Source organism: Dendrobates tinctorius, unplaced genomic scaffold, assembly GCF_039654945.1.
Source record: "Dendrobates tinctorius isolate UK_male_01 unplaced genomic scaffold, ASM3965494v1 ptg000103l, whole genome shotgun sequence".
In the NCBI taxonomy this organism is placed as follows: domain Eukaryota; kingdom Metazoa; phylum Chordata; class Amphibia; order Anura; family Dendrobatidae; genus Dendrobates; species Dendrobates tinctorius.
The window spans coordinates 32,227,518-32,235,567 of record NW_027361771.1 but is presented as its reverse complement, the minus strand read 5'-3'; the positions used below and the strand labels follow the sequence as shown (position 1 = coordinate 32,235,567).

The window sequence follows — 8,050 nt, the reverse complement described above, 5'->3', positions numbered from 1 at the left end:
ATCCGCCAAAACCCTCTCAAAAACAAGAGCCAACAGACTGATAGGGAAAAAAGCCCTGAAGACGCTAGGCTTCAAAAAGACTATATCAGTACTCAGGTATTTTCTGAAGACAGAGCAAAAAGGAATTCAGCTCACCCAGCAGGGAAAGGCAGAAATCCAGAAAAACAAGGCAAAACAAAACCAAAACACAAATGCAAAAGGTAGAGCAGAAAACTTAGCTTTTGAGGAGCAGGAATCAGACTGGTCTCCAACAATCCCTCAGAGTAATCACCCGCAAGGCAAAAGGGCGTCGGCTGCCTTATATCCAGTCAGCAATCCCAGTCACTCAGTCATCATCATTCTGCTCAGGTGCTTTGTAAACAGTCTCACTACCTTCCTTCACCAGAAGAGGGAGTTCATCAGACCTCAATGGTGAAGGGGAAAATGAACTCACAACAGGCGTCCGCAGGTACGATGCTGCGCGCTCAGGTCTAGAGGGACTCTGACCCTGTGTCCGTGGGGCAGAGTTCTGTGACCGCTTTCTGTGCGCTCCGTAGCCGGGCTCTGTGAGCTAAACAGGCACCGGCATTTATGTTCTGCGGTAGCGCGGCTCTGTGAGTTAACAGAGTTCGCTTCTGTTCACACTGGGTGACATTAACCCACGTGTGACCTTTTCTACACTGCTTTATACTTCTGCATACAATATACATTACTAAGCAGCAGTTTACCACCCCTGCATGGTGGATCCTGGGCTGCGAACGCACCTTACTATTATTTTATTGTTTGGTGCATTCCGCCAGCCCTAACACCCGTACACTAACAGACACCTGATGTGTGCCCTTGTCTCCGATCAATCGAATCCCTGTTTTGATCAAAACTGGCATATGTGTGAAGCCTTTTGAGTTTTTCCTAAAACTTTCCATACAGGTTTCCACATCACATGATTTACTGGTTTAAGGATATTAAGATTGAAACTTTGAAAATTGCTATTTTTTTCAAATTTTTTGCCAAAATTGTGATATTTTCACAAATAAACGCAATCATATCGAACAAATATTACCGTTATCATTAAGTACAATAGGTCATGAAAAAAAGAAACTCAGAATTAGTGGGATCCGTTGAAGCGTTCCAGAGTTATTAGCACATAAAATGACACTGGTCAGATTTCTAAAATTTGGCCTGGTTGTTAACGTAAAAATTAGCTCGGTCCCTAAAGGGTTAAGCCTTTCCTATGCAAAATATATACCCGGAAAGTTAGTAACAAATATATTGTAAATCATGCTTTTATTAATGGAAGATAACAGATATTTACTTTAGACAAGAGCCCAGCCGCTGACATCAGTGCTGTCATAGCTCTACATTTCCAAGCTATGATCTTTGTACAGTGGTAAGCTTGGCAACAACACTAGAGCCAATATATACTGAACATTGCTACTGGCATTAAGCTGATTAAAGTACTGCAGTATGTTTGTGAGGGTTTAGTGCTGTTTGGAAATGCTTAGTGATCTTTCAAAGAAACAAACTGATTATGCTTCAATGGAAACTTCGTGTGTATTGCTACTTGGGATGAACTGAGCAATTCCTAATGCTCAGATGCTCGTTTCGAGTAACGAGTACAACGGAAGTCAAAGGGAAATCCAAGCATTTTTCCATCAGACCCTTGAAGGAGGTTTGGGGGGTAGTAAAATGTTGAAATGGATGGAAAAAGTTCTCAATGGAAGAAGTATGGCAAAGACATCATCTCTGACTCTCAGATAGCTGCTGAGAACAATGGTGTCACACTTTTACTCCACTTTAAAAACTGACAATAAAACATTCAAAATCGAAAAGAAATTGGAGTTTACAGAGAAAGAAAGTTAAGAAACATTCTTTCCTGCATAATGACTTGTATATAAGGCAAAATTTTAAGGGAAGCACGAACTGCCAAAAATAAACCCCGTATTAGACATAAAGGAGAGCCTTATACACAATATGTTCAAATTTCTCAGTGCCTTGAAACTTATGGGCCCGCTACCAAGTCTCCAGCCCTGGTCCTGGCTCGCCTCCTTATTTCTTCCGACCACTCTTGGCCCCGAAGTCCACTTAACAGTTGCTGGATCCTGACTTTCCCATCCGTAGTCCACAAGAACCCCAGCGATATAGGCTGCGGCCTGGGTTCGGGTCTTGGTGGTTCTGGGAAAGTGGCCAGTTCTGAACCACAGTTTCATGTCACATCTGCTGTCGCGCCAACTTGATCTGGCACTGATATTCCTCTGGTCGCTGCCTTGGGACTCTCATGGGGTTATGCCATCTTTGTCACCTTAGTAGTTGAAACTAAAAGAGAAAGAGCGCAATAGGGTCTTACCCAAGTAAAATGGATATAAATCAAGCTATTATACTCACCAATAACAGGAGAGTTTCAGGCACAAAGGAATAGAGGTCAAGCTGCTGCACATCCAAATGGCCACTCAGTGACCATAAATCATCAGATTTACAAAGAAAGAATTTTTGGATTTAAACGTGCGCTGCTAGACAAACGACTCCTTGCATATTGTATACTTATATACTTTTAATTCCCAACGCGTTTCGAAGTTAACACTTCTTCCTCAGGGGATGATATGTACATATCATCCCCTGAGGAAGAAGTGTTAACTTCGAAACGCGTTGGGAATTAAAAGTATATAAGTATACAATCTGCAAGGAGTCGTTTGTCTAGCAGCGCACGTTTAAATCCAAAAATTCTTTCTTTGTAAATCTTTGTCACCTTGTCACCCACTAAGCATGTTACGCTGCATAGATGACAAATTCAATTCAGAAAAGTTTTTGAATTTTTTTTTTAAAAACCAAAGAAACATAATTATTGAATACCCTGCAGTAAATAAACAAACAGAATAGTGCATGAAAATAAAATATGGTACTTAATGAACATATTTTTTTTATTAAAAAAATGAAAAAACCATCCCACCATTCCATGGTGACCATAATTGGGACATTCCTACCTCTAATATTAAAAACCATACTATTTGTCAAGTGACATACGTGTGGATAAGGGCTGAAATGGACTGTGCACACGCAGCCATGGGAGACCACATCAATATACTGTCCAGCTCAAGGAAAGGCAGGCCACCCCTTTTATATGCACATGATGAAAACAGACTAAATATATACCATATATAATGTAGCACAAAGCACGTAATACTCAATGGACAACAAATTAAATTGAGAAAAAAAATTAATGCTTTTTAGGAGTGTTATATACCATTGTAATGTAATACTAAGAATGTAAAACTGTATGGATGACAATAAAATCAATTTTTTTCACCCCCCCCAAAAAGGAATGTGTTCACATGCAGCAGCTATATATTATGCAACAGATTGCAAAGCCCTAAGCCCTGCCTAGAGTCTTCTACTGTATTCTGCCACTCCCCCTGCTACTGCAACTGTCCTAGATGCAGAATGTATCTGATACAAACAGAAAAGCACAGGATTAGCTCTTAGAAGGACGTAGTATGATGGTTCACTCCAATCACAACTGTCCCTGAGCTGTGCAATGGCATCAGTGTGCCTAGTGTGGTGGCACCTGTCCTTTTATTGTTGAATATATTTTTATTGAAAAACAAGTAGACAAAGGATAACAAACAAGGCAGCATATAATATACACCCAATTGTACAAGATCGCAGTGTAAACAGTTTCGTATACAGTCAACATATCTACTGTAACAAGGACTCGTAACTTCTCAGTAGGGTGAATGTTGGTTTCATACTCATATACACTACCATTTACAAGAATCAGGCCAAATAACTGGCATTATAGGTTGATCAACTCATCTTATATAAACCGTCATTGTATATTTCTCGTTTGTATGCAATAGAACAAACTGGAGAGTTGTCTTTCCTCCCCCAATGTCTTCTGGTTCATTAGTAGTGTAAATGGACATATGTAAGAAACAATAACTGCAAACATCCATAGCGCCTTCTTTACATGTATCAGCAAAGTTACATTTCAGAAAAGAAGAGGGAAGAAGACAAGGAAAGAAGGAAAAACACAGAGGAAATTATGAAGGGACACTTAAGGGTAATGATACTAAAAAAAAAAAAAAGGGGGGAGGGGAAGGGAGAGGGAAAGCGGACACCAGACCCCCGAGCCAGCCTCTAAGAAGCCTCCTCGACCAGTTGAGATAGTCCGGAAGTTTCCTTGAACAAGATCCAAGACTGCCATACCCGAATCAAGCGGTTGTTGTCTCCTTCCATTTCAGCCATCAGTTCCTCCAAACGGAAGATGTCTGCGAGTTCCGACACCCATTCCGCCATAGTTGGTGGTATTGCTGTGCGCCAGTGGCGTGGAATTACCATGAGTGCCGCAGTGATACAAAACCGGAGAAGGCTCCGTTTCTGAGTGGATATGGGACCCGGAAGGATCGAGAGAATGGCAATTTGCGGGGAGGGAGGAATACAATCTCCAGAAATTCTATGATATGCCAAAAACACCCTCTTCCAGAAGGGTTGTATAGCGGGGCACTGCCACCATACATGGAACAGTGTGCCTCTCTCAGTTCCACACCGCCAACAGGTGTCGTCTACTGACGGAAAAATAGATTTTAGTCTAACGGGGGACAGATACCATCTGGTCAGTATCTTAAAATTTTTCTCTTGTGCGCCCCCAGCCGGGAACATTTTGTGTGTAAAAAGATAAGCTTTATCAAGGTCCTCAGCAGAGAATTTATATCACATCTCCTCTTCCCACGCTTGGATGTAACTCGGGGACGCCTCCGATTCCCCATTGTGGAATTCTTTATACAAAAGAGAAATCAGATGAGAGGGAGGGTCTTGCTGCTGTAAAAAAATTTCCAGTCGTGTCATGGGGGGACGAGAAGTACGATCAACTATGTGTCTCTGGATAAACGACCTCAGCTGATTGTATTCCATCCAGGATAGCTCCCCAGTGGGAGACTGTTCCCGTAGGGTTTCCAAAGACGGAATATCCCCTCCCACCAGTAACTGTCCCAGACGTAAGTCAGTACTAAAATGCCAACCTGTTGTGAGCTCATCTGTACATTCACCTTTTGTGTCCGAGGATCTCCCTCTTCTGGGGAAGGAAGGTAGTGAGGCTGATTTGGATGAAAGAAACCAAACACCTGATCAGGTGGATTGTGACTGGGTAACAGTAACTTCAGATTGGATATAAGGCAGCCAATGCCCTTCTGAGTGGCTGGTGATTTCTCTGCTGGATTCTTGGAGACCAGTCTGATTCCTGCTTCCCAAAGATAAGTTTTTGCTCTGCTATTGAACTTATTAGTTTTGATTTTGTTTACCTTGTTTTTTTAGTTCAGCCATCCCCGGCCGGGGATGTGCTGGATTCTTATTCCTTGATCAGTGTTCTCTTTTGCTCTGCTTTCAGAATATTCTGAGTGCTGACATAGGGGTTGAAGTCTAGTGACTTCAGGGTCCCTTTTGCTTATCAGTTGTGTTGGTAATATTTTTAGCAGGGTTTTCTCGGATTGCAGACAGCAGCTTTTCTATCCTGTCCTTTTTAGTTAGCTTGGGCCCCATCGTAAGCTCAACCTATCTTTCTGTCTGTGTTGGTGCTTTCATCTCGCTTCACCGTCATTATATGTTGGGGCTGCCTATTGCTTTGGGGTCTGCTCTGGGGCAGTCAGTTTTTCCCTTTTCTCTCTTTAGGCTTATTTAGATCTCCGGCTGTGACGAGGTGTCTAGGATCACCGTAGGAACACTCCATGGCTACTGCTAGCTGTGTGATAGGATTAGGGGTCTGCAATCAGCTAGTTTCCAACCTCTCTGGTTTTCTGGGCTGAGCTTGTGTTTTGTTTTTTCCTCCTCGGTGACTCAATCATAACAGAATCACCAGCCATACCGCAGATTCTAGGATACTCAAAAGCAGGAAGGAATTGTTAAAAAAAAAGTGTCAGAATTTTTTTTTTGTGTATATTTTTTCCTCTTTTTCTCTGAGGCCGTAGGAGGAATATTTTTTTTCTGATGGAGTTTAAGCAATTGTCTGATCGTGTGGAGCAGCTTGCTGCTGAAGTGCGAGGAATTTCCACCTATCTTGTTCATTCACACGCTGCTGAACCAAAAATCCCCACTCCTGATGTGTTTTTTGGGGATCGGTCTAAATTTTTGAATTTTAAGAATAATTGTAAATTATTTCTTGCCTTGAAGCCTAACTCATCGGGGAGCTCTGCGCAGCAGGTTAAAATTGTCATCTCCCTGCTGCGCGGTGATCCCCAGGATTGGGCGTTTTCTTTAGTACCAGATGATCCTATTCTAACTACTGTGGACGCATTTTTTTCAGGCCTTGGGGTTGTTGTATGATGAACCTAATGCGATTGATCAAGCTGAAAAGACCCTGTTGGCATTGAGCCAGGGTCAAGATTCTGCAGAACTGTGCTGTCAAAAATTCCAAAAGTGGGCGGTCCTCACCACTTGGAATGATGGTGCCTTGGCAGCTCTCTTTCGGAAGGGTTTGTCAGAAACCGTAAAAGATACTATGGTGGGATTTCCTATTCCCTGTGGTCTTGACGATTCTATGTCATTAGCCATTCAGGTTGATCAGCGTTTACGGGAATGTAAATTTACACGGGAAATGTTGCCACCTGTTGAACAAATGTCTGAACCTATGCAATGTAATAGAGTTTTGTCTAGGGCGCAACGTCAGGAAGTTTAGAAGGCGTAATAAGCTGTGTTTTTTTCTGTGGAGATGCCTCTCATATTATTTCTGTCTGCCCTAAACGAGAGAAACGTTTTGCACACACATTTGCTGTAGGTGGTGTACAACCTAAGTTTCTTCTGGCAATTACGCTGATCTGCTCCCTGTCCACATTTTCTGCTAAAGCCTTTGTGAATTCAGGAGCGGCCTTGAACCTAATGGATTTGGATTTTGCTAAACGTTGTGGTTTCCCTATGACACCCCTGCGGACACCTATTCCTTTGAGGGGTATTGATGCTACTCCTTTGGCGAAGAATAAACCTCAGTTTTGGACCCAGGTGGTAATGCGGGTCGCCCCAGACCATCAAGAAAATTGCAGATTTTTGGTGTTGCATAATACCATCGTGCTGGGGTTCCCCTGGTTGCAAATCCATAATCCAGTTTTGGATTGGAAATCTGTGTGAGTTGGGGTTGTCGGTGTGCTCTTAGTGACACTCCTGTTTTCTCCACCTCTCCCCAGTCGCATGAGGTTCCTGACTATTTGGCTTATTTTTATGATGTGTTTAGTGAGAGTAAGTCTGCGTCTTTGCCTCCTCATAGGAGTTATGACTGTGCAATTGAGCTGAGTCCGGGGTGTAAATTTCCCAAGGGTCGACTTTTTAATTTATCTGTACTCGAACATGAGGCTATGCGTTCTTATATTAAGGAGTCGTTGGAGAAGGGTCATATTAGACCATCCTCTTCACCCTTGGGTGCTGGGTTTTTTTTGTGGCCAAGAAGGATGGTTCATTAAGGCCCTGTATTGACTATCGCTCCCTTAACAAAATTACTGTTAAATATCAGTATCCGTTACCCCTGATTTCTGACCTATTTTCTAGAGTTGAAGGTGCTTGCTGGTTTACCAAGCTTGACCTCAGGGGGGCATATAATCTTATTCGCATTAAGCATGGGGATGAATGGAAGACAGCGTTTAATACTCCGGAGGGACATTTTTAGTACCTGGTGATGCCTTTTGGGTTCACTAACGCCCCTTCTGTCTTCCAGTGCTTCATGAATGATATTTTCCGGGATTTTGTGGATAAGTTTCTGATCATCTATTTGGATGATATTTTGATCTTTTCCAGGGATTGGGACTCTCAAGTGGAACATGTTCGGACTGTGTTCCGGATTTTGAGGGAAAACTCCCTGTATGTTAAGGGATCAAAATGTCTTTTTTGGTGTACAGAGGATTTCATTTTTGGGATTTATTTTGTCTCCGTCAACTATTGAAATGGACCCGGCCAAGGTACAGGCCATTTATGATTGGGTGCAGCCCACTTCTTTGAAGGCTCTCCAGAAGTTTTTGGGTTTTGCTAATTTTTATCGTAAGTTTATAGCCAATTTTTCTGCTATTGCCAAACCATTGACTGATTTGATTAAGAAGTGCGC

General features: G+C 42.4%; 1 long non-coding RNA gene across 1 annotated transcript in view; it reads right to left on the bottom strand.

Moving 5' to 3' along the window:
• Nucleotides 1–1,244: 1,244 nt before the first annotated feature.
• Nucleotides 1,245–8,050, bottom strand: part of LOC141100022 (uncharacterized) — a 109,029-nt gene continuing 102,223 nt past the window's right edge. The window contains exon 3 of the long non-coding RNA XR_012234573.1: nt 1,245–2,292. This is a non-coding gene — a long non-coding RNA (uncharacterized lncRNA). The remainder of the gene's footprint in view (nt 2,293–8,050) is intronic.